Source organism: Lonchura striata, chromosome Z (assembly GCF_050655825.1).
Source record: "Lonchura striata isolate lonStrDom1 chromosome Z, ASM5065582v1, whole genome shotgun sequence".
Lineage (NCBI taxonomy): Eukaryota > Metazoa > Chordata > Aves > Passeriformes > Estrildidae > Lonchura > Lonchura striata.
In genome coordinates this window covers 37,658,524-37,686,444 of record NC_140740.1, presented here as the reverse complement: position 1 = coordinate 37,686,444, position 27,921 = coordinate 37,658,524, and the positions used below count along the sequence as shown (strand labels likewise).

Below are 27,921 nucleotides of genomic sequence, written 5' to 3'. Positions count from 1 at the left end.
GTAAGTAATTCATCTACAAGCTAGCAATATTTTATCTGTTATTCCTTTTTAGAAAGAAGATCAATAAATATGAGTAACTTGAAAAACTAACAGCCTTTTGATGTCCACTGTTGAAGAGAGTGAGAGAATTGACTTTCCATTGGGAGAATCACAGGAGAAGTTGGTAACTGCTGTCAGTGGGCAGTAACCGGGGCAGACATAGCTGGGAAATAATGGTGCTTTATATGACAATTCCTACCTTCAGTGTCCCTAGACTTTATGTAGCTCTTTTATGTCTGATAAGCTAGATAAGTTGTCCCAAACTGCTTCTCTGTTATGACTAAACAACTAGAATGCCTTTTGGGGATCAATACCTTTCCTTAGCACCAGCTGAGAGACAAAATAGAACCTATTAAGGATGTATGAAAATAAACTTGTCGCACATCTCTGAACTTGTAAAGCTGACCTTTCTAGTAGCACATCATTCTAGGGAAGCACCATTTTGTCATGATGCTGTAAATTGATCTGCCTCTAGTGTATTAGTTTCTTTATGAGGAACTGTGCTTTGAAAAGTAATATTTGAGATTATTATTACTATTCTTATTGGGATATGCTTAACGTTATGTTTAATGGGTTTGAAAATTTTGTCTACAAAAGCAGAATTTCAATGTTATGCTGGAATTATGCTAGTAGTTCTTACAACTAGCTTTATAATATCCTGTGCAACATAATGATAGAAAACTAATTTTTAAAAAGTCTTCTATCTTAGTATTTTAGTTTCTCTATCCTGTTTTAATACACATTATCATGGTATGATAGGGATTGATCCATGTAAAATACAACTAATTAGTATAAGATATCATATTCATTCTGACCTTTTTGGGGAACATTTGGGATATTACATTGTGCTGTGATTTTTTTTTAATACGCATGAAACTACTAACTCCTAATTGAAATGAAAGACACATTTGAGGAAAAAAACAACAGAGTAAATGCTGTTCTAAATTAAAATTTTGATGAAAACTAAAAAAAAAAATGGATTTCAAATGTATTTCAACCCCACTGGCAAGTCTCTTAACTCATCAAGATTCTTAAGAAGTGACTAAAGTTAAATTGTTGAATTACAAGCTTTGAAAATAAAAAACACTAATTTATGATTGTGTGAGCAGTTAATTGTTATCTTTGTGTTCTCTATATTTCCTCAGTGTTCTCCCAGGTGCTGTTTAGAAGTGAATAAGGAATCCTTGCTTCACTGAATTCTACTGTAATTTTGCCACTGGCTTCACAGAGGAACTGTGTCACTGGTATCCCAAAAAAGCACAACTGCCAAATCTGATTAGTGAGATTTCACTTTGATTTTTGCTAGAATGCACACATTGCAGTGTGTGTAAAGATTGTAAAAACAGGGACTGGATTTTCACCTGAAAAACAGTAATAATGGTAATCTGCCTAACAGAATTGTATGATAATCAAAGTGATAATATTGCTATAATTAAAGTGTGACACAGATAAGGCAAATGTATAATCTAATAACCATAAGACATTATTCTCTATTAATATTATTCAAACGAGGTTATTATTTACATTCATAGTTCAAAAAAGTTGCAAGAAACTATGAAAAATAGTCAGAAAAAGCCTACATGACAAAATTTATAGCGTATTTTTTTTCTTACAGATGTAATATTAGAAATAAAATTTCACATGCCTAGAGGAATAGTAAAATAATTTCTAATAGATAACTCTCAATAGACAAAAAAAGTAGAAAACAGCATCCAGCACATTTAGAATAGAAACAACTTTTAACAATAGTGATAGTTAACAATAATTAATACCAGTGACAACATAATTGCTTAATAAGGAACAATGCAGCCCAGGTTAAAATGAAATTTTGGAAGTCTGTTTTTATATAGAAAGCAAAGTGTAGCTGAAATAAGTAATGGGCCTAATATGTGAATGGCTAGAAAGATTTTTGGTGTGCTGTAAGTGAGCAAATAATCTATGCAGTTTACTAAACTTGTTACTATATGACAGGTTTAGGGCTTTTTTTTTCTTTTTTTTTTGTGCAACACTTTCTACTTTAAAAATACAGAATTTTGCAAATTGTTTATCACCAAAAAAATTAATATCTAAAAATTATTTCAATTATTTCTTCCATATTCCAAATTCTCTTATATTTATTACATGTGGTGTCATAATTAATATCAAGTATTGAAGTAATTACTTTGATAATATTAATACATTTGAGTCTTCTATTCAGGGCTGGAAATTATTTTAAGATTGCTTTAAACTGATGAAAACTGATTCAGTTTTAATATGGTGTAAAAAAATCTATAAAACTTCATAGAAAAATATTTTTGAAGAACTACATTATTTGCCATCAGACTAGTTTTTGAAAATAAAAATAGGCACCAGCGGATTGCTTGGTGACATTTGTGTATTCTGGGTTGCATTTGGTGAAAAGGAGAAATTATGTCACCTTAAAGGATATGTGGGATTTTATTTGAGAGAGAAAACTTCAGCTTTATAACTTGTGGAAATTTGACAACTTCCACTTTTAGAAAAGAACAAAAACAAAATCTATCACAATTCAAACATTTAAATCAGACATAACATTGGGACAGGATCTATTGTTCATCAACTTGTTTTGAGATAGATCTATGCATTTTTTTTGGAATTGTGCCTATCATAAAAAAATATTAATATCATGCCACAGCATCAGGTAGTACTGAGTCTATCTAAATGACATGTCAGCATAGATTTTTTTAATCTATTACAAATATTTTTAGCATCTTTCCTTCTAGAAAAATAGTAAAATAGCAGCCTAAAGCCTAAGAAAACAAGAGACCATAAAATTGTGGAGGAGGCTTGCAATTTTAGAATAGTTGTATATTTTACATTCCAGAATTTTATTTATTTATTAGTATTATCATTATAGCTAAGCTTTTTAAAATATTATAATGCTTTGGGACAATTTCTCTCAAAGATATCTATAATAAAAGAAAATGTTATTGCATATTCATTCGTACATATGAACGCTTTGAAATACAGCAAGTAGTAAAGAAAAAGAAAAATATTAAAGAGTCCAATTTTTCCTACACTTAATTTGCAAAATAGTTTTCCTGCATCACTGAGCACTGGAAGAAGAAAAAAACCAAGAAATTATTTCTCATCCTATATATGTGATCCTAAGGAATTTTGCTGAGCCTCTAAGGAGCAACAGCTAAAGAACAAGCAAGTTTAAGAGAAATTAATAGATTGCCTATAGTAATGCTAGTCATAGCAAAACAGTGGATTTTCTAATTAAAAAAAAAAAAAACTGAGATAAGACAACTAAATTCTCAGGACTGCATTACATTTATCTAAAAAATCAAAGTGAGTAATGTCTTCTGAGGAGAGTATATGATTTTCTCTAAAAATCATCTCCTGTCTTGTACAACTTTCCCCTATGAGCTTTGTTAAGCCTTTTGGCTCTCTAATAGGCCCATCACTTTCTATCATATTAGTGCACTAATACCCTGTATGGTCTTATAGGACAGAGAAAATTATCCTTATTTTTCCTGAAAATTTTGCACCCTGGAAGACTAACATGTAAGTGTTTGACCTGCTCAGGGCAAGCCAAATCCCTTTTTTTTTTTTTTTTTTTTTTTTCCCTGGGAGAAAGATATTCCTTCACAAAGAGAAATGTAAAAGTAATCAATAATAGTGCAGATGAACTAGACAAATTTAATGGGCACCAAAACATTGTTCCAAATAGTCTGCAGAACTCAGTAGAATCATGAAGTCCTTGAATTAGCCTATTCATATTAAGTGTGAAGTGTTATTTGTTAAAGTCACTTTCAAATAATGCACCCTACATAAAATTACTGTGACCTTATTTATTTATTTATTTAGCTTGAGTTTTGTTTGAAGAGTATTTTGAAGAGTAGTACTAAAATTTAAAAACCATATTTTTCTTTGTTGCTTATGAAGACCTTACTTTGTTAAATCCTTGAACGCTGAGGTAGAAAACAATTCTTCATGTGCCTGGGACCTCAAACAGTATCTCATCATAGCTCTGTCCAGAGAAGGAAGGCTACCCCACACTTAGTTCCTTCTGCTGTGGTCTGAGCATCTAGGGTGCATTTTTGTGTGGCCCACCTCAAAGAGAGAGAAGTAATAAGTCATGCTGATCTCATTAAAAATTTCTGAAAATATCCATGGTCTGATTCACCCCTGTTGTTTCAAATAATGGCTTTATTTTTTTTTTATTTATAAAGGCATTAATTTATTTTTAATGTCTTATTTTCTACCCAAGTGGTTTTTTGTTTGTCTTCCTGAATAGTTAATTTTCCCAATTTATTCTCTGGTGAAAGCTGCCTGTCTTCTTCCTCCAGACTAAAAGCTTTTCATCTGCTTTGGAGTGATCACTTTGCAAAATGTATTATATGACAATTATGACAATTACATCCAGCAGGGACATTGCCTCCCTCTTAGAGTGAAAATACTTGTTCTATCACTACCACAGCTGTTTTTCAGGTTTCACTGAGCTGTGATCATTCACTGTAATATGTGAGAAATTATTTTAGACAAATTAAGCTGGTTTGGTTTTGGTCTGTTCTGATAATTTTAGATAAAAGCTTGTGTATATTATCTAGACAAAAAAGATCCAAAACCAAACTCTACAAAAAGTAAGTCTGTATGAAATTTCTGTGTTTTTTTCCTACTGATTTTTATTTCTGAGTATATTGATTGAACAAATATGTTTTGATAGGCAGACATGGAAGGCTGAGGCCTGAAGAAATTCATTTATTACACAAAAGAAAAACCCAGGCTGTTCTCTAGACTTCATCTTTGAATTAGCACTATGCTAAAAGGAAAAAAAATAAAACAACAAAAACAAGCCTTGGATAAATTTGTCCAATGCTGGTTTTGCCTAAAAAATTTACATTCTTTAAAAATTCATCAATTTATTACAATGCCTGATTTAATGAATATTTGAGATGCAACATGGACCTTCAATCTTGCATCTACATTATAGCCATGTGGTGATTGTTTTGAAAGCGCCATGAATTGTCTTTGCCAGTATGGCAGATAATTTCCCACAATGAGATCAGAGAAGTAAGAGTCATTTCAAGGTAATTATAAGTAATTATATTTTTTTTCTATTTGCATTTTCAAAGAGTTAAATAGATGCTAATAAGTAGAAATACTTTGTTATAACTTTATGAAGGTTTCCACATTTTTCTGTTCCTCTCAACCTACAGTTTATACAAAATTTACTTTCTTATTAATGTAATCAATAGAGTATCTTTCTTTCCTTTGCATCAATGCATCTGAAGAAGAAACTATCACACAATGCCTTCACCTTAAAAGCCATGAAAATGAGAGTCCTCTATTTCCAAAATTGGAACTCATATTTTCTTTTCACTTATTATTAAAGTCACATGCCAAAAAAGAAAAAAAAAAAAAAAGAAACCAAACCAAACCAAAACCAAAACAAAACAAATAAAGAAAAAAAAAATTAGTAGATCAGCCTCTTTGTGTTTTAAAGTGCGGAAGTTCTCTGATTGCTTTTATAAAATGTGTAAGAGAAATGTAACACAAGGTACATAGACACACACAGATCCCACAAACATTTAATTTTCGAAATGTATTTTTTGAGATCCAGGACTGAAAAAAAAAATGAAAAAAAGCCATTAAATATGAAGTAGAGTTATAAACTAAAATTCTTGTAGGGTAAATTCCTCTATATGTGTTGAAACATTTAGGTAGGTTAATCATATAAAAATACATAGATGGACTAGAAATGGATTATCTGACTTAAAAGATATTATTACATGTCAGGAATTTAAAAAATATCCTAACATCTATTTAAATAGGAAATGCCTTCGCAGTGATTGTATAAGAGCTGCTGGCGTTTAAATACTGCAGATTCCTTAACTGAAGCATGTGGTATGCTCCACTTCTGCAAAACAAAATTATAATAGCTTCTGTTTAAGAGATATGTTTAAGAAGAAATATTGTCAACAATACCAGGAATTCAAATATACTTATGGCAAAACCATAAAATGTTATGGAGAATGTTGCTGTAAAATTCTGAATTGAGCATATCATCCAAGAAAACCTCCAAATATTTTATATTTAGAACTAGCAGTTCTCTGCTAGTTCTATCCCCTTTTGACTCTAATCATAAAACTTTTCTTCCTGCTCTCTGATAATCTTTCAAAGCCTGTCCAAACAATAATAATTACATATCCACTAGAATCTGTGTTGCCACTTACAGTGTAGTTTACTTCATCTGTTGATAGTCCTCTAATCTTATCACTGATACAGTGTAATGATGCAGTACCTCAGAATAAACTAGTCCATTAACTTTCAAATGACCTAAAATAGGAAGGCTAGGCATGGCATCTCATTTTAGATCCAGTCTTGCTGTATTTTGTAATGTTGCTGTCTATCTGTGGGATGTAAAGGGTTGTATATAGGACTTTTGCCTGTGACTAAAAAACACCTGTACATTCAGAAAAAGTGAAAACTGAAACCAATTTGGGAAAATTTGATCAGAAGTGCTAATAACACAGGGCATCTAGGTCCTGATCTCTAGAATTGAAAGCAGAAAGCACATAGGCTAAAGTCCAAGATCACAGTGAGTTACACAGAGACATTATAATATTCATAATTTCAGAGTCTAATTTGATGGAAAATAAACAAGAACATGAGTGTACAAGCACAAATAATTTTTTACAGAGTTGCTTAAAGCCAGTTATTGGTAAAACTGTATTTTTATTATGGATGAAGAACCATATTGTTGTCACTTGCTAATTCAGCAGCTCCTTTTTTCATCAAATGGGGTTGTATTAACCAGGAATTAAGTGATAAAGTCACACACACACCAACCCCAAATCTAAAAAAATTATCAAATTTAAATTTAAAGAATTTAAAGGAGGAAGGCTATGGATATATGTCTTTGACAATGTTGGGAAAAGAGGAGTGTGAAAGAGTGTATGTGTGGGAGACCATTGCACTTTCACTTGAAGTGAAATGAGGAGGATTGTGCTTGTCCTTAAGTTTAATAATGAGCAGACCTGGTGCTGTGTTTCAACCTGCTTGCTTTCCTTTCTTTCTTCTTTTCCTCTACATCTTTCTGATGTTGCTGGGTGCAGACCCCATACTTACACTTAAAGCTTACACTGATTCTTGTGTAAGGTTTTAAGATCTACCTGTGTTAAAAAAAAGAGTTCTGTGTCTTAACCCAGAACCCCTATTTGGAGTAGCATCAGCAAAGACTAAAGGGTTGCTGTTAGTCCTGGCCTAACAGGGTGGAGGTGGGGGGTTGGGGATGGTGGTTGCGTGGGAAGCTTTTTCTGCTGGGAATAAAAAAAGAGGTTCCGGAGAGCCATTAGTTTGGAAATCCCACCCAAAGCAGGACCATCAAGTACTAGAAACTGACCATAGTAGGAGATGGAAGTATCATGTCTGGAAGGAGATTGCAGGATCATACATTGCCACCCAGCAGTCATCATGTTTTGATCCCTGAAATGTCATGAGGGCATCCATTTAACACAGAAGCATTTGAGATTGGTGATCATGTCCATCTGATCTTCATAGAAACATAAAATCATAGAAGCATAAAATATCCTGAGTTGGAAGGGACCCACAGCGATAATCAAATCCAACTCTTAGCCCTGCAACTACAAGAACAACTACAGGAGTCACACTGTGCCACACTGTGTGAGAGCATTGTCCAAATGCTTTGTTAATGCTGTTTAATCATGCTGTGACCATTTCCCTGGGGAGCCTGTTCCAGTGTATGACCACCCTCTGGATTAACAATTTTTTTCTAGTATCCAGCCTAAACCTCCCAGCACAGCTTCAGAACATTTCTATGTGTGCTAGCGCATAGAGAAAATACTAAAACCTGCCCCACCATTTCCCCTTTTGAGGACGCTGAAGACCATGAGGAAATCAAGTCTTCTCCACGCTGAACAGACTAAATGACCTCAGCCACTCTTCATACTCTTCACTCTTCCCCTCAAGGCCCTTCACCATCTTTGTTGACCCTCTAAGATTTTAATGTCTTTCTTATATTGTGGTACCCAGACCTGCCTCTAGTACTTGAGGTGAGGCCACCTCAGTGCAGAGCAGAGCAGGACAATCCCCTCCCTTGCCTGGCTGTGTCTCATGCACCCCAGGACACGGGTGGCCCTCCTGGCTGCCAGAACACTGCTGATTCATGTTCAGCTTTCCACTGACCAGAAACCTCACATGCCTTTCCACAGGGCTGCTGTCCACTCTTGTTCCACTGTCTGAACATGCAACAATGGTTGCCTGACACAGATGCAGAATCCATCAATTGTCTTTGTTAAACATCATATGGTTGGTGATTGTGCAGCACTCTAATTTTTCCAGGCTATTGTAAGAGATGGCATCAGAAGCTTAACTGCAATCCAAAAGGTTTATGTTAACTGGCTTCTCTTGTTTTTTCTAGCTGGGCTGCCTTGTCATAGAAGAAAATTGAGTTTCACAAGCTGCCCCTTTCCCCTCAAAGTCAAACTGGCTGTGACAATGTAGTCAAACTGGCTGTGACTACTTGCTGTTAACAATAATTTTTTGCTAACAGCTCCTACCTAACTAATCCTTAGGCACGATTGGGCGAGCTTTCCAGTTTAGTCCTTGTGTCTTTAGAGGCACTTCAACCAGCATGGCTATGAGTCACTGTGTTGCCTGTGCATAAGCAGTGACATCTGCATTATGAAAGGTTATATGACCTTTTCTGAACTATCTTTACTGGAATTTATTTTGTTTAAATTAATGAACAGCAATGATTTCTTCCTTAGGTATTGCTGTTAGCCTATTGTGCTTTTTGCTAGGTTACATAATGATGTATAATTGGATACAATATTGTAAACACATCTCAATATAACTATTGAGAAGTGGTAACTTTGAGAATTCAAAAGGTCTGACTTCAAAACAAGTATTGGAGGTTTTCCACTATGTTAAATTTTTACTTTTATGCTTGTAAACTGTATGCTGCAGCATCTTACAAGTAAAGTTATTTAGGGAAACTCAAGAGAGAAGAGAGATAATGGTGATTAGTAAAAGAATTTATTATCATAAATAATTAAAAGGGGACAAAATAAAAGCCTATTGAACTTTCTGGACTCCAAAACGTGGCATCCCTCACTAAAGCTGTAACAAAAGGTTGTTTGTACATTCCTGCAAGACAGTAATTTTATTACTTGGCATGAATGACTGTAGATTGCTTAACCTGACCTCTTTTGATCTTTATACTTCTACTAAAATGGAATCATGCTCATTTGCACAATTTGATGACAATTCTCTATAGTCTTACATGCAGTGAAGAGTGTTTGAGGAAAAGGAGGTGGGTGTGTCTCTCTTTCTGCTCATATTGAAGAGTCATCTTCTAAGAAAGGATTGAGATGCAGAGGTCTATATCCGTTTGTAGTAGAGGAGAAGTATTATAAACATCTCCTTACACACAATCATAATTCAAATGGACTAAAAGCACAACTATAGCAAAAGTTACACATACTGTCATGTGTGGATATACGTATGAGTCTATATGTATCTTTATATAGATGTAGAGAGAATACTCAATCTTCCAAAAGACCATTAGATTGCAAAATATTTTCTGTAAGGTAGTCATGTGCAGTCAATTCTTTCTTATAAGCTAGACAAGTGCAGATACACCCGCAATTTGAGATTCCTTTTATATGTATCACTGGAAAGTGAAGAAGAAATCTTCCTTTTAACATCTTCCCCAATTTCAGAAGTTATTCCATTAGGCAACTGAATTTTCAAAATGAGCCATCATTTTGCTGTGGAATGTTCACTGAGCATTTCTACTGCCATGCAGAATCACATCTATACAAGGTGAAGTAAATGGAGAATTTTTTTTGACCCCATGGAGTGTTTTTCATTCTGCAACACATGAGTCTTGAATGGTGATTTAAAGGAATTAAAGAAATAGCTGCTGTAAAGCTCAGTAAAGTGTTGAATGCCACATGCTTGAAAAGAGTTCAATATGATTTAGTGTTCTGTCACAAAACTGAAATAAGAAAGAGGAAAAATGTTATTTAAATAGGCTCTAAGCTTATTTATATCTCTTTCACTGAACCTCTGGGCTACTGATGCACCATTCAGCTAATATGAAATAAAAAAGGTTAAGGCTAACTTCACAAATTCAGTCTCAGTGTACTTATGGCTTCAAGTGCTAAATTTTCACCAACGTTTTCTCCTTTTTTTGTTGTTTGACTTTTCAGATAGCAGAATAGCTGATCTCAATGTGAGATCAATATATGAATAACATATATTCATCAATATATGAATAACATATATTTATTTAGCAGCTGCTTATGAAAACATTTTTGTTCTTATTATATTTAGATATGACTATTCATAGATACGACTATGTTTTGTTCTTATTATACCTAGATATGACATACATAAGAAAGTATGTCTGCTTTCTTCATGACCAGAGGAATGTCTTAAGATTTAGAAGTGCCTCTTAGCTTTCTTTTTTGGCTTTATTTTCCATGTTCTGTGTGGTCTGAATTAAAACAATCTTTAAGGTGATATGAAAAAATGAAAGAAAAAGCATATTATGGCATTGAAATGCCATCTGTGTCTGGATGCTTCACTTTTGCAATGCTTTTACTTAGAAGATTGAGAACTAGTATTATACTCAGTGAATATAAGGCTGAAAAAAATAGAAGACCAAATCCAGAATGCTAATTAAGTTGTCATGATGTCCACTGATTTTTATTTAAAATTAAAAAAAAAACCCTTAGCATTTGATCACCCAGTGTATGTGCTTTATCAGGAAAAACAAGATACCTGGAACTGTTATGTCTTACCCTGCCCATTTAACAAATAGGACATATTTGTCTTTTGACAGTAAACAGTAGGTTTTTCATAAGTACTGAATTAGTGCTGAACACATTAGTGCTGAATGTAAAGAATAATTTAAAATTGAAATGCAAAATCCTTTCTAGGAAAATTTCTAGCTAGAAACTATTTCTAAATATGAATATATATGTACAAGACACTTCATAACAATGAAAGCAAATAACTTCTGTAAATTTGAGATAGAAAAATTTCAGAAGACTTCAGTAAGTAAAAGCGATGGGAAAGAATTTCTAAGAATTCTGCAGAGTTCTGCACCTGCATTTGTGAGAAACTGAAATTGGAAGGTAGCTGCACAATCTAACCTTCCTGTTGAAGGCTATTTCTTCAAATTAGCTTGATTTCATGTGCTGGATAACAAGTATGCTTTTGTGTCTCCATGATGTAATTCACATGACTGTGACTGAAATTAGGTAGCCATATGTAGGACTTTTTGTGAAGGAAAAATAAGCAAATGAACTCTTAGCAAACTTCGTATCTGAAATCAATCCTCTCAATTTAGCTAACATTGAAAGAAGAATTGATTTTGCAAATTACTCCCTGAAGCATAATTCTTTCCTGCATGTATATTGTACTAGGAGATCTGTGTCTAAATTCAGAAGAAAGGTATTTTTTCAGACATAATATCTCTACTAATGTGGCTCTTACTGGGCTCAAATTATAAAAAAGGCTTGGAATTACAAATTCCAACAGATACTTGCAGGTTTTTGCTGGACTGTTGCTCATTTGCATCTGTATTTGCTGTTTTCTAACCAAGTATTAATTTAGTCTTTAAACCTAAAGATAGCCAGTGAGTTGGCTCATAAGCAAATTCTGGCAATTTGGTTACTTTTTGAGGCAGGACCAGACAGTGTGCAGTGCTCCGAGAAATCTCCTTGTCCCAAAAGAAAAGATCAAGTCTGGGGGAAATGTACTGATTAACAATGAGCATTGGATTTGCATCAACTAGACATATCAGCTGGTAAATCTAGAAGATAATGACAGAGGGAGGAGAGACATCAACTGCTCTGGTTTCATAGCCAAGAGGTCAAGGGATAGTTAGTCCTGAGAGATGTCAGCTCAGAGCTCACTGAGGTGATGTAAATGTCCTCAGAAAAGGCTGACCAAGTCTTTGGAGCAGATAGCACCTTGTCATTGTGTCAGGCTGAGCCTGGTTGCTTCAGGCACAGAGGCTGGAGGCTTTTATATCCAGCTGCTGTGGTCACAAGGCTAACAACTGGGCTACTGTCTGAACTGACCTTTTGTTCATAGAAGGCTGAACTTGTTGCACAAATTATAGAAACTGGGAGAGTAGTTAAAAATTGAGACAGGATTTTTGCAGGGCACAAGGGTATGGCCTTGTCATACCAAGCACAGGATATGTGCAAAACTGGTGATAGCATTTCTTCACCATGGGGCTGGAGAAGTATCCCTGTTACATGGCCCATCTTATTGGGTAACAGATATAGGAAGTGGAAGGATGAGTTTGTACCTGAGATTAGCAACACATATCAAGATTTGCAATCTGTGAATGCCTTTGTCAGTGAATGAGATCATTCAGCATATCTAGATTTTACAGAGTGGAAGTCCTGCAGGTGATCAGCTTAACTAGGGATCAAGAAGTCTTGACTTTCTCTGGTCATCTTAGAATACTTAAGAGGGTGTGGAATATCCATTTTCCTTCCCTGCTTTACCCAGATAATATGCAGAAGAGTTGAGAGTCCACAGACCTTTGTCTTTTGACCTCACTTCAACCTAGTGCCTTCCACAAAAGGTCATTGATTTCTAAAACTCTTTTACTGATCTCATTTTAAAATCACTTGATCTTTCTTACTTGACACTCAACTCAAGACTCATCAGAGGATCAGAGACCTTGTGACAGTCTCCATCAAAATAAGAATTCTTTTAAATTCTAATCAAAGCTGATACATATTGAACCTTCCCTCACTTATCACTCATAAGAAAAAGATTAGAAGCATTTAGTCTCCAGGGTGACTGAAGCATCATTTATTCACGAGCTGTGAACTCTGAGAGGAAGAGAAAAAGTAAAAGAATTTTGACTGCAATAGGTAATTTGAAAAATGAGAACCAAAACTTAAGAGTTTCTACTTGTTAATCAGGGAATTTTAAATACCAGGAATAAAAGCTAAAAAAATTTGTTTAAAAAGTTTAATAAAATATTTTCCAATAAGATAGCAGTTGAAAGGAGCTGAATATTTGGGGTTTTAAGATTACTAACTGCTCATGTTTGATATGCTTAGGATTGCATTTATAATTTAAAATTCGTTTTTCCGGTTATAGGAACAATTTACATGATGAGTACTGAATCTATGCAAATGTTATGTTTTATATAACCCACTAGATAATTTCTAAGCTAACTTGAGATTTTGAAAGTGCTTTCAGCAAATTTCAAATACAACTTCTAAACTAAAATTTTGAAAAATTTTCTGTACAACTGGAGAAAAGACATATTTGAGGTGAATTCCCAACTTTTATTTAGATTTAATTCACATCATTCACCACTTATTTCATGAGTGATTTATATTTATTTAACTACATTCATAAAAGTGTGTAGGTTGACTTTGTGTTTGCACTTATTTCAGAGCGATAGGTATCAGTCCTAGTACGTGAGTTCTAAACCAATAGCAGTCTATTCCAACTTCCATTTTTCTGCATTTCTGGGTTCACTATAAAGAGGACATTGAAGTGCTGAAGCATGTCGAGTTGTCACAAGCTGGCCGTGACCAGATGACAGGTACCCACCAAAGCCGCTCAGTCACTCACTTCTGCAGCTGGACAGAGGAGAGAAAATTTAACAGAGAGTTCCTGGGTTGAAATTAAGGACCAGGAGAGAGATCACTCATCAAATATCATCATGGGTAAAACAGGCTCAACTTAGAAGTATGGATTGAATTTTTATTAATAAAATCAGAGCAGGATAATGAGATGTAAAATGAGCTCTTAAAAATACCTCCCCCTCACCCATCCTGCCTTCCAGCTCTTACTTCTTACCCTGGTGGTGCAAGGAGACGGGGATGGGGGTTATGGTCAGTTCACCACCTGAGGCTGCTCCCACTGGTCAGGGAGAGGAGTCATTCTCCTGCTGAACCCAGGGGTCACTCCCATGGGAGACAGTTCTCCATGAACTTCTCTGATGCAGCTCCATCTCCATCTGCATGTGACCTGCTGCACGTGAATCCTTCCCATGGTCACCAGTCCCCCTCAAACTGCATTGCTGTACATCACTCTTTCATGGGGTGCAGTTCTCCAAGGACAGGCTGTTCCAGCCTGAGAGAAAGGCCCCTTTCTCCACAGGTCTCCCACTGGATCACAGACTCCCCCAGGCATCCACCTGCTCCAGCATGGGGTTCCTACACAGGCTGAGGGTGGATCTCTGCATTTCCATGGACCTCCATGGGCTGCAGAAGCACAGCTGCTTCACCATAGGCTGCCTCATGGCCTGCAGAGGAATCTCAGCTCCAGTGCCTGGAGCACCTATACCCCTCCTTCTCCACTGATCTTGGTGTCTACATTCCTCTCACATGTTCTCATTCCACTCTTCTTTCATCCAAATTAAAAATGGCCACAACCTTTGATTGTGAATGCCTTAAATGTGTTATCACAGAGATCTTACCATCATCTTTAATTGGCCCAGCCTTGGCCAGCAGCACATCCATCTTCAGAGCCTCAGGAATTGGCTCTCCAGACATTATATAAGCTTCCATCAGCTTCTGACAGAAACATCTTCTATGCCCTCCAGCCCCCACCAAAACCAGGTCATGCAAATCCAATACAACAGTGAAAAGCAACAAGGTTCATGAAAGGACTAGAAATCATATCTTATGAGAAATGGCTGAGGCAGCTGGGGTTGTTTACTTTCCAGAAGAGGAGGCTCGAGGGTGACCCAATCATCCTCTGACCCTAGGAGTCAGACTGTTCTGCTATGCCTGCAGTGATAGGACAAGAGGAAATGGCTCTAAGTCATTTGCTGTAACAGGGGAGATCCAAAATAGAAAATAGTTTTTTCACTGTCAAAATGGTCAGGCAATTCGAATATATTTCCCTGGGAAGTTGTAGAGTCCCTATCCCTGAAGATGCTTGAGGCATCTGAATCTGGCAGTAGTGATGTGGTTTAGGGTTACACGGCAGTGCCAGGTGGATGGATGTACTGATTTTTGCTGGTTACTTCATTTTTTGTCCATTCTAAGATTTGAGCTGCATAAGCTTAAGACGGTGAATGATACCAAGCAGATACATAGAGAAGGAAATACAAGCTACACTGTGGCTGGATAAAGCTGCCCACCTAGCCACTCCATTACTCTCCTCCTCAGTAGGATGAGGAGGGGAGAAAATAAGATGGAAAAAAAATTGCTTAATCCCAGAATAGGCTTGTGTGAACCAGTAAATTATAGGCATTTAGTCTAAGATACTTAGCAAGGTATAGTGTGGATTTTCCCCTTTCAAGTATAAACTCACCTAAATTGAAGAATAAGACTTTATTTCTAAGTTCCTTAATCACTTTTTAAATATCTTGAGTAAAAGCTATATAAATGTGTAGTAGGATTCAGAATTAAAGGCTGTTAATAAACATAGCCTATGAATTAAATATGTAATTAATAAACTGTCAGGAACAAACCGTAGATTTTTATTTTAACTACCAGGGAGATCATAACTTATTCTGAAATGATGTTGGCATTCCTGTGTTCAACCTGTACATTCTGTATATGATGCCTTCTGAACTGTGTATTTGCTGTAGTATGTACAGGACTTTTTATGGCAGTAAGTGCTGGATGGTGTACTGGGGAGGAGGCAGAAACTTTTCTATTGCAGTAAGTTTTGCCTTTTTCTTGCACTCAGGCATTACAAGGATTTCTGAAGAGCAGAGAGCCAGATCAGCCCCAGAAAATCAAAATGCTTTCCCTTTAATTAAATCAATCAAATAGAATTTCCCTTTAATGAAATAAAGTAACATTTGTGGCAGAAGGGAGAGGGAGACCCATTTGTTACTTGCTTACATAAGTAATCTTTTGAAAGTACCAACCTATTAGCATAATTAATTAGTTTTCCCACTAATTTTCAGTGTTATTTACCTTTATCCATAGACCATCCATCAAGATAATTATTGCTATTCAGCGTATTTTTTTATTAGTATAATATAAATTGAGTTCTCTCAGATGCACATGAACATTCTGAATGGTATCTAGGAGCTTTTCCAGGTGTGGTTCATGTTAGACATATGTAAGGGTTCCTAGATTTTTCAATTATTCTGTAAATCCTAATTACATAGCAAAGGTAAAAAACATACACACATATTTTCTCCATACTCACTATATTTCTAGGTACTTGTTATCATGGTTATTACTGTGTAATAATTTTATATGATTGAGTTTTCCTATTTTCTGGTTACGAAATTCTGCAGGATTCAGTAAGATGCAAGTTATGGAATAATATTCATTTATTGCTGCTATTTTCTGCAAGAGAAATAATTATGTTCCCCCAGAATTATTTTGGATAACTAGGTAGTTTTACATAAATTTGCAGCATTTGGGTGAAAGTCTTGAAAAGTGAACTATAGTAGTGGAACCAATTGAGAAGTATGTGGAAGTTTTAGTCATTTAAAAAGTTATTCAGCTTTCCTTCTGTAGGGGAAGTGAATCAAGAAAAAACCTATGCATACTTTTCAAAGAGAAACTGAACTTCTGGGTGTCTTCTGTCAGGTGATGATCACAATATGAAACCCAGATGATGTTTCTTTTTTGTTAAATTTGCAGAAGTTTTGGTATATATGTGTCTGGCTATATTTTTGGTTGAGCTCCTTTTGTGTCTACACTATAGAGTTATATAGAATTTCAAGTTTATAAGTATAATTTTCAAATGCTGTGCCTGTGAAAGAAATTCAAAATTCTAAGGTGATACAACAGTTACATTTGTTATATATTCCTGGAAATAAATGGGACATTATAGTGAAGACCCTTGCACAACTAAAGACTTTTTCTTCACTCTTTCACTTTAATTGTTTTGATTCAAAGATAGTTCCCTTTAACTGAGTTTTCTGAATAGCATATGCTACTATTGTATGTTGTACTCCAATGTATAGTAGCAATAGTCATACTGAAATCTTATAATTTGTTGTTAAGTTGACATGTTAATTTCAAAAGTTATCTATTGCCTTTGTTTTGCAGCTAAATTTTAATCCGTGACTACAACACGTCTATATTTGTTCTGTGCCACTCTAGCTACATTTTACTTTTTTACTAATGCTTCCCTGTAAGTAGTGTCTGAAATCAAAGTAGAAATGTGATGAGGAAGAAGGTCATACATGACAAAGGTATGTAAAGTTGAAAGGCTATTTTCAGAATGCTGTATGAACTCACACTGCTGTGTGAGGTAAACTTGCATAGTTTGCCTTTCTTTACAAGCAGTGATTTTGATTTTTTCTCTTTACTACTAAATGTAGTTATACTAATTTTCTTACATGAACTTCAATTTCATAAATTCAAAACTGGATTGAGATTTAATTTTTTTTCCTTTCTTCCAAAACCCAAATTGTCTCCCAGGATGACATCCTAGAGTAAGTGGTCATTCTGACATATTTCCCAATCACACCTCCTTAGCAGTCCAAATGCATTTAAATGCACTACATTATAGGTTTTTTATGTCCTGCAGCTCTTGATAAGGTTTAAAATGCACAGTGTTAGAAATCTTTTCTATGGATATGTAAGCAGAGGCACATCTGTCATTAATGCCCTTATTTTTTCAGTTACTCATTCCTGAACATCAGATTCATGTAAAACCCCATATCTTGTACATAGACTTTTTGACTTTTTGCTGCTAGATATTGCATGACTAAATACTGATAGAGAGGAAGATTAATGAGATCACTAAGAATAGTATTCTTCATCCTTAGGCATATTCAGGAAAATCTCCCACTGGTTTCAGTTGCTGGAAAATAGAAAGTTAAATTTCTTATGAAAATTAGATTCTGTATGAAAAATGTAGTGAAAGCGACATTGTGTGGGCCTTATTGTACCTTAATGCACTTTATTTCAGAGCTCAACTCTAGAAACATTGATAGGCTTGGAAAGAGAGTCTAGCTGAACAGGTCTTTTGACTGACATTTAATTAACAGTTTTGTCGATATGGATTTCAGAGTACATTTCTACATTCTGTTCCCTACACAGAAAGCTTACTAAAGGTACCAACAAATTAACAGACCCATAGGATCACTTGATTTTACTGACAGGAACGAGACCCAGGAAGCAGATTTTAAAACTTTAACAGCCGAACCACTTATTTGATTCTTGACTCTCTCTGTTTCAAAATAGATGAGCACAATATGGTACTGGTAGGGGAGCAGGCCAAGTCACTCTTGCTAGAAAAGAGAGATGTTGGAGGATTTGGGTTTTCAGGATATTTCATTTCTGTTTGTTGTTCTTTTTACTGAAGTCATACTGGATTGGGTTTTTTCTTTGATAGGAAAAAATATGTATGTATAGATTCTGTAACATTCATTTTGCAGAATAGGAAGAACAGACAGTCACAAAATCTTTAGCTATGTAATTCAGAATTATGGAAACTGCAGCTGCATTTATTAAGTCTTTAAAGCCTGTGGGACTAATCCAACCTAGGAGACGCACCAACTGTACTTTCTCCCTTTTACAGTGGCATCTCCCTTTTGTGGCATCTAAATGCTGTAACTTTCACTTGGAGCCAAACCTTAACACCTATTAACCTTGTGAAAGAATGGGTTGGTAGGCATCTTCCTTGAATGAATTTTGTTCAATATGAAGCAATTTCCTGAAGTGTCATCTACATTGTATGTGTTGGGTTTCCATATTTTTCAAAATTATATCTGTAATTTTCTCATTTAGTTCAGCCATCATCCTTGTTGTGAGCCATTCAGGAGCAGGGGGTGGAGCTTCTTTGTTGAGTGACTCATTATAAAAAGGCCTCTGGGGAGCACGGCGACCCGGAGCACGGCGACCCGGAGCAGGCAAACAGGGTCACAGCAGTTTGCACAGCAGTTCGCGCAGGCAGGGCCACAGGTTCTTGCTAGGTGTTTTCATTGTTTGCTTGATCTTGGGCTTTCTCCTAAGCAATGGTTTTAACATGGTCGAAATCTGTTTGGTACAGGTGTATGTGACCAAGTGGAGCCCTCCAAAAAGGATGTGTCTGTACAGACCCGTTCATGCCTGGAGTGTTTGAGATTATGAGTGGTATCAGGGGGTGTTGTGGAGAAGGCCTGTCTATGGTGTGAACAAGTGAATGACCTTCTCTTGCTGGTGGCCAAGCTTAGGGAGGAAGTTGAAAGATTAAGGAGTATCAGGGATAGTGAAAGGGAAATAGACTGGTGGAGTTCAGCACTTACATCTTTAAAGGAGGCCCACCAGGATTCAGAGTCTCACTCTCAGGCAATAGAGGGGCACCTGGTAGATGAAGGGGAGTGGAAATGGGTCCCTGCTCGGGGAGGTAATAACAAAAACACCTCCTGCCTCCAATCCCCTAGCCAGGTGCCACTTCAGAATAAGTATGAGGTCCTGGATCTAGAGAGCCAGACAGATAATTTAGAAGAAAATTATCTGCCCAGTGAGCCTCTCAATTATAACTCATCTAAAAAATGGATTACCACCTCTAACGTCAAGAAAAAAAGAATGGTAATTGTAGTGGGTGATTCCCTTCTGAGGGGGATGGAGGGCCCCGTATGTAGACCAGACCCATCCCACAGAGAGGTCTGCTGCCTCCCTGGGGCCCAGGTGAAAAACATCACTACAAAACTTCCTAGGCTGATTCAGTCCTCTGATTATTACCCACTGCTAATACTCCAGGCTGGCAGTGATGAAATTGATAAGAGGAGTGTCAAGGCAATTAAAAGGGAGTTTAGGGTACTGGGTCAAGTGGTTGATGTTCAGTCCCTTTGGTGGCAGAGAAAAAGGTTAAAGGAATAGGGGAGCTCACATCATTAAAAAATGGCTCAAGGGTTGGTGTCATCGGCAAAATTTTGGATTCTTTGATCATGGAGCAACCTTTATGGTACCTGCTCTACTGAAATCAGATGGGATACATCTCTTTGTTAAGGGTAGGAGGTTTTTAGCTCATAAACTGGCAGACTTTATTGAGAGGGCTTTAAGCTAGGTCTGAAGGGGGAAGGGGATGCAGCGGGGCTATCTGGAAGCAGGCCCAATGATGGTAAGACTGTGTTAGGGGAGAAATTAGTAGCCCATCTGATGTTCATGTAAACCAATGCACACAGACTGGGTAACAAACAGGATGAGCTGGAGGCTTTGTTATAGCAGAAGAGCTATGACGTAGTCGCCATCACAGAAATGTGCTGGGATGACTCACATAGTTGAAGCACTGCACTGGATAGCTACAAGCTCTTCAGAAGAGACAGGAAAGGGAGAAGAAGTGGAGGGGTGGCCCTTTATATTAGGGAGGCTTTGGATGTCATAGGTATTGAAACTAATGATGATGAAGTTTAGTCCCTATGGGTAAAAATTAAGGGGAGGGCCAACAAGGCTGAAATCCTACTGGGAGTCTGCTATCGTCCACCCAACCAGGATGAAGAGGTGGACAACTTATTCTATAAGCAACTGAACAATGTTTCAGGATCATCAGCCCTTGTTCTTGTAGGTGACTTTAACCTACTAGACATGTTCTGGGCACTTAATACAGCAGAAAAACAGCAAAGTTTTTAGAGTGTGTGGAGGATAATTTTTTGTCACAACTGGTGGGCAAGCCCACCAGGGGAGGGACTATGTTAGACTTGTTATTCACAAATAGAGATGGATTGGTGGGTGATGTGGATGTTGGAGGCCGCTTGGGGCACAGTGATCATGAAATTATAGAATTCCTGATAATTGGTGAAACAAGGAGGAATATCAATAATATCTCTACGCTGGACTCCCGGAGGGCAGACTTTGGCCTATTGAGGAGACTTATTCAGAGAGTTCCTTGGGAAAGAGCCCTTGAAAACAAAGGAGTCCAGGAGAGATGGGTGTGCTTCAAAGCAGAGATCTTGAGGGTACAAGAACAGACTGTTCCTGTGTGCCAAAAGATGAGTCAAAGAGGCAAACGTCCAGTCTGGATGAGAAATGAGGTTTTGAAGGAACTTAGAAATAAAAAAAATAAAATTTTCATCTCTTTAAGGAGGGACTGATTTCTCAGGAAGTATTTAAGGGAGCTGCTAGGGCATGTAGAAAAAAAATTAGGGAGGCCAAAACTCAGTTTGAACTTAACTTGGCAACTTCTGTTAAAAATAATAAAAAAAGGTTTTACAAATATATGAATGGTAAAAGGAAGGGTATAACCAACCTCAGTTCCTTATTGGATGAGGCAGGCAGCCTAGTAACTAAAGATGAGGAAAAGGTGAAAATGCTTAATGCCTTCTTTGCCTCAGTCTTTAGTGGTAAGGCAGCTTGTCCCCAGGGGCTGATAGCTGGTGCCAGGAAGCAGAATGGTCCTCTTGTTATCCAAGAGGAGGCAGTTAGAGAACTACTGGGACACTTGGATATTTATAAATCAGTGGGACCAGATGGGATCCACCCTAGGGTGATGAGACAGCTGGCAGATGTGCTTGCAAAGTCACTCTCCATCATTTATCAGGAGTCCTGGCTCACTCTTGAGGTCCCAGACAACTGGAAACTGGCCAATGTGGCACCCATTTACAAAAAAAGGTAGTAAGAAGGATCCTGGTAATTACAGGCCAGTTAGCCTGACCTGAGTACCAGGTAAGATAATGGAACAGTTCATACTTAGTGCTATCACACAGCACTTACAAGATGGCCAGGGTATCAGACCCATTCAGCATGAGTTTACAAAGAGTAGGTCATGTCTGACCAGCCTGGTCTCCTATGACCAGGTGACTCATCTGGTAGATGCAGGAAAGGCTGTGGATGTTGTCTGTTTAGACTTTAGCAAAGCCTTTGATACTGTCTCCCACAGCATATTCCTGGAAAAGCTGGCAGCCCATGGCTTGGATGGGAGCACCCTCCACTGGGCTACGAACTGGCTGGATGGCCAGGCCCAGAGAGTGGTGGTGAACACTGCTGCATCCAGCTGGAGACAGTTACCAGTGGTGTCCCTCATGGATCTGTATTGTATTTAATATTTTTATAGATTACATGGATGAGGGCATTGAATCCTTCATTAGTAAATTTGCAGACGATACTAAGTTGGGAGCTTGTGTTGATCTGTTGGAAGGAAGGAGGACTTTGCAGAGAGATTTGGATTGATTGGACGGATGGGCAGAGTCCAACAGCATGAAGTTTAATAAGTCTAAGTGCCAAGTTCTACATTTTGGATACAAAAATCCCCTACAGTGTTACAGGCTGGGGACAGTATGGCTGGACAGTGTCCAGGCAGAAAGGGATCTGGGGGTGCTGGTCGACAGCCAGTTGGATATGAGTCAGCAATATGCCTCAGTGGCCAAGAAGGCCAATGGCATCCTGGCCTGCATTAGGAACTGTGTGACCAGCAGGAGTAGGAAGGTTATTCTTACCCTATACTCGGCGCTGGTGAGACCACATCTTGAGAACTATGTCCAGTTCTGGGCCACTCAGTTCAGGAAGGACATTGGGATGCTTGAGTGCATCCAGAGGAGGGCAATGAGGCTGGTGAGGGGGTGGAACACAAGCCCTACGAGGAATGTCTGAGGGAGTTGGGGTTGTTTCGCCTGGAGAAGAGGAGGCTTAGAGGTGACCTTATTGCTCTCTACAGCTTCCTGAAGGGAGGCTGTCAACAGGTGGGGGTCAGTCTCTTCCACCGGGCAGCAACTGCCAGAACAAGAGGACACAGTCTCAAGCTACATCAGGGAAGGTTTAGGTTGGATATTAGGAAAAAAATTTTCATAGAAAGAATAATAAAATACTGGAGTTGTCTTCCTAGGGAGGTGGTGGAATCACCATCTCTGGATATGTTTTAAAGAAGACTGGACTTGGCTTGGTGCTATAGCCTAGTTGTGGTGTTAGGGCATAAGTTGGACTTGATGATCTTAGAGGTCTCTTCTAACGTCATTATTCTGTGATTCTGTGATTTTGTGACTCTGTGATTCTTTATTTCTGTGTCATCTACAAACTGCTTTTGGAACAGGCATCTTTGTCATTGCATTGACAAAAAATAGTTGTCAAATGAGGTGCGTGCTTTCAAAGGAAAATTAACTATGTCACTTTCACATTTAGTTGAAATGTGAAAGTCATGTTGTGGTTTTTCTTCACTGTCATTGTGTAAAGATGTAGCATCTGGAGCATAAGAAAAAGTTTGGAGAGGTGCCACAATAGAAAGTGGCAGAACAAGTCAATCCTTGTGCTCTTCCTCTGACTGGTAAATTTGTATAAAGTAGAGGTGTAAAAAGAAAAACTTTAAATTGTGGAACTCTTGAAGTGATGCATTGTATTTCTCTTGAAAGCTTTTACATGTACAGGCAATTGGAAATTACTCCCTCAAACATGAGAACAACTTTAATAACTGTCAAGTGTCAGTGAAGTAGACACATAAACAGAAGAAATGTCACAGTCCATCAGCCTTACTTTACTTTTCCTATTCACTTCTCTTTGCTTAGTGACCTAGGCATATATAAGGAATCTGTGCATCAGTTCTGCACTTTATCTGCTGCAGAAAAATGCTGGCACATCTGCTTTGCACTTCTGCACAGTTCCTGCCTAGCATTCATAATGGATTTTCATTTTAAAATTTAATAATCTGTCCTTGAGAAATGATTATGGTAAAAAAATTATGCCATGGTATTTCAGATTTATTTGTCTTCAGTGATTTCTATAGTGAATCTGCTCACTGCACATCCAAACCCAAAAGCCTGCTAACTGTTATGCAGGCAAACTCAATTTGTTACCTGAAGGTAACACCAGGGGCTTGATTACCCGTCTCCACCAATTTTATCAATGGAAAATGTGATTTTTGATGACAGTTTAACACTGTAACACTAGAGAGAGATCAGAGGCACACTTGCATTTCAAACATCTGAGAAAAACAGAAAAATAAGTCACACCAGAAATACAGGACATGCATACCCAGTCTAGATTTATGGGGACAATGAATTAATTTTCTTCATACTACAGCAAGGACTGCGGAATTTTGTTTTTGGCATAGGAAAATTACTAGGGGGGTTAAGTCAAAGTTATTTCTCAAGAATAAATTCCAATTTAAAAATAAAGGTAATAGAAATATAACTACATTATTCTAATCAATAAGTAAACCAAGAAAGCTCATTTTTCTCATTTTTTGGTACTTGATCTTTTTCTACAACATTCTGATTTTTCTTGGATGTTTTACTCCACGCTTGGAGAAACAGTCAAGAGCAGGCTTTCCTGAAGGATCTGCACTTGGAGAGACAAACTAGTTAATCCCATATTTTCTAGAGATTAAATGATAGAACATATTTCTAGTGCATTTTTAGTGCTTATTTCCATTAAAAGGAATAAGAGAATTTTAGATCTTCTTCAGAAGATACTGATTTTCTCCCACTGCTATTCCAGCAGTCTGAACTCCTGGCTCAGCATTTTAGAGTCCTGGAGAGCCCATTTGTTTCAATTCCAATTTCTGACAGTCTATTAAAGACAGTAAGGTGATATTTATTTCTCTTCTTCTAAGGGTGAAGAAAAGGAAGAGTTTCATCAGTAAACTAGGCAAATATAATTTTTCTTATTTTATATAGAATGTGTATACTGAATATCTATAAATCATGAAAGAGCTAGTTTATTAGGGACAAGGGAAGGATAATCTCCTTTAAAATAAGGGAAGGCAGGCCCCTGAGAGAAATATAATACTGGTTTTTTTTAAAACATGACAAGCTCGTTTGGTACTTCAGAGTTGTAGGAAGACTGGAAAATAAGTTGCAAGTATCTTTCATATCATTTTTATTTCAGGGCTGTGGATTTTTTGTATTTTTTCTCTTTGTAAATACTGTGCAACAGTACAGTAGACAATAAGAAGGCAGACTTTCTCACAATTTATAGGTTTAATTCAAAGAATTAATCCTTGGAGTCTAAGATAGTTACTTTTAAATTTTCTTGTTCTGTTCATAGTTCAGATATTGTGAGGAGAAATCTTATAATTGTGCAAGAATAAGTAATGAATTTAAATATTCTTATCTATGAGTCATGAGGAAGGTGGTAGAAAAAGAATGGATGCTTTCACTTATTTGAAGCTAGTTATAAGGAATCCCAGAAACATGAAGATGATGTATTTATAAAAACTCAAATCTGAAGTACAAGATTGACGAATGAAATGCAAATCTTTTCAGGATAAAAATAAATTCAACTTTTCTAGTGTAATAAACATTACATATATCTCCATGCTTATCTTTATGCCCCCCCACCATATTTTTCCACTCACAGAAGAGACCATTAGCTTAAAAATTAGTTTGAAGGTGGCCAAGTTTAGTTATAGTTTTTTCTAACCAAAATGTAATGTATTTTGTGTTGGAAATTAATTTCCTCAGAAAAATAACAAAAAGGAAAAATATTGTGTTGGGCAATGCAAGTTGCATAGAACTAGGGAAAGAACTGTTGAGACTTCTGGGTACCAAGCACTCTAAAGAAAGAGAGGCCTTTAAATTAAAGAAAATCTTGTCTCCTTTCAATGTCAGCTGGGTAAGTATTAGGTAATTTTTGACATTAAGAAAGCCTAAATGTACTGGTCTGGACAGAATAGGTTTATGCAATACATACATGTATATATATATATATGTATATATATATTAGATGTTCCCCTACTTACTATGTATTTGCAAAGGTGGATCCTTATTTTTTAACATGACTGTCCAAATTGCAATGCATTTTGTCCCTAGAAACAATTATTCCTATCTGTTGGAGGCTAATTTTTTATTCCTTAGTTTAGTTTGTCTGTCTTTGAATAAGATGTATTTTCCCAGCTAGAATTCTCTTTGCTGTTCTCTGAAGATTCAATACCATACCTTCAAAGCAGGTTGAGGAAATCTTCCCTCCTTCCAAAGATCTGATTTGAATTACTCTTCCCAAAGAAATATATCAGAGGCTGTAGAAATAAAACACTTTGTTATCCATCCTGGTGCATCTCTTATTTCAAAGTAGACAATTAAAGCTGTATTTCAAAGTTGATAAGATGTCCCATTGCTCTTGAAATTCTGAGAAGCTGTGTAAGCAATGGCAAGAATCATATGAAATCTTGCGAAGAAGCTACTTCTGCATAATTTGGTAAAAAAAATTAATTTTCTGAGTTTTAATTTTTAAATTTGGAAGACAGAAAAATATTATTCTTTCAAAATTAAGCTTGAAAGATTAGGAACAAGATTTAGCTCCTTGTAAAGTTTTTCAGCCATCAACTGAAGAACCCATTATCTTTAGTAGTACCTTTAGGTATATTAAGAAATCAGGAAGTCCAAAATAAGCTTAGATGTATTACTAATATTTCTTTTTATTTCCTAGAAATTGTTTAACTGTTATGACTTATTGATTCAATCTCATTTCATAGTGAAAACATCTCTTGTGTCTATGATGAGGAACATTCTCACATTTTATTAATTTCAGCTAGAACAGTATGTATAGGTAGTAAATTATTTTCCCCGCTCTCTTCCCCACTTTGTACTTGCCGTGGATAAATCTCATTTAAACAATGAGAATGATACAGAGGTTGCCCCAATAATATTATGTAGCAGATTGTCTGAGTATGATTAGATTGGGGTGAGCTCTGAGTATGAAAACCTGCTGATATTGTCAGCATAACAAGATTCTTTAAAAAGTGTTTACTTCAGTTGCCTTTCTATGATGCAGTTACCTCTACAGAGCAATCAGAGAGCAGACTGGGAAGGGGTTTGAATTTTATTCAGTTAGGAAGAAGTTTTTTCTGTTGGTCTCATACAATTTCAAATTAATTTTGGGAAGAAATGTAGTTTGTTGCTCTTCATTAAAACATCCTCTTGAAGTCAAATGAAGCTTGCTTAGCTGCTCTTGGAAAATTGTTTTCCTCCTTGCACTGCTGAAAGTCATCATTCTCTTCTAAGGTCTTCAGAAGTTTCTAATTACAATATTATCCTGACTTCACAAGGTGAAAATGAAAATTCACTCATCTACTTTCAAAAGCTCTCAAGTCTGTACCCCCACAAGCAATATTTTATATATGATGGCATCAATAATTAAACATGCTAGCACATGCTGATGCTTAATTTTGAAGAAATAGAATAATTTTTGTCATAATTAATCTTCTTTTATGCTGGAGAGAGGAGAAATCATGTTTGACTGGAATAGACCAATCTATTCCCATTATGGAGCACTTCTTGCCAAATAGATGGTCTGTCAGCATTAATTATATATTTAGAATATGTTTCAAGACTATTTGAATGATCCTGTATTACAAAACCTGCTGTTGACAACAGGTCTATGCTGGATTTGTGGACCAGAGACTTTCCTGTGCTTACACTTAACCTCAGATCACCACATATGGATATAAATCTTGTTCAATCTGAGTAATTGAATAGTCAGATTTTAATAGATTTTTAGTGGCCCTCAGCAAGAGGGGAAGTGGGAGGTTGTTCTGATGGCCAGCACTAGAGGAATGCAAAGAATTCTGCTCTGCTTTTTCTATATAATGATTTAGAGTTTATCATAAAAATGTCATCGGATATCATTTAGTAGGTAATTTTAAGGAAAAATGTTCAGTGTGTTCAGTCTGTACATTGCTCTGTCTCTGTGTTTTGCATTAACAGACATTTAAGAAGTGCTGAACACATTTAAATATTTCATGAGATGCTGCTTTATGACCCAGTGTTGAACATACTGTCATCACTCTCCCTGGTATTGTGTGTGTCTAAGGAAACAGTCCCACAGAATTAGTTGCTTTTTCTCATCCCTATCCCTTCAGGAACCTGGAGATGACAAGTTTGGATCAAATACAACAGGGTAGACAGAGATTGGAATTTCTGCAGGTTTTGTTGAAGTCTGTGGTGAGTAGAGGGAGGAGTCCTAGATCAATGTTCCATGGAGGCAAAGGCTGATGGCTGAGCCTTGAGGACACCTGCTTTCCTGGGCACAGCACATGTTCAGGTAGGGTGAGATACATGACTTGTAAACT

The 27,921-nt window shown here is 36.7% G+C and overlaps 1 protein-coding gene across 12 annotated transcripts in view; it reads left to right on the top strand.

Moving 5' to 3' along the window:
• Positions 1-27,921, top strand: part of LINGO2 (leucine rich repeat and Ig domain containing 2) — a 487,462-nt gene that overhangs the window by 348,557 nt on the left and 110,984 nt on the right. The window contains exon 5 of one of the 12 annotated variants that reach the window (XM_085566635.1): positions 53-27,893. The exons of the other annotated variants lie outside the window; for them this stretch is intronic. The gene's annotated coding sequence lies outside the window, so the exon portion shown is untranslated. The remainder of the gene's footprint in view (positions 1-52; positions 27,894-27,921) is intronic. 12 annotated transcript variants of the gene reach the window in all.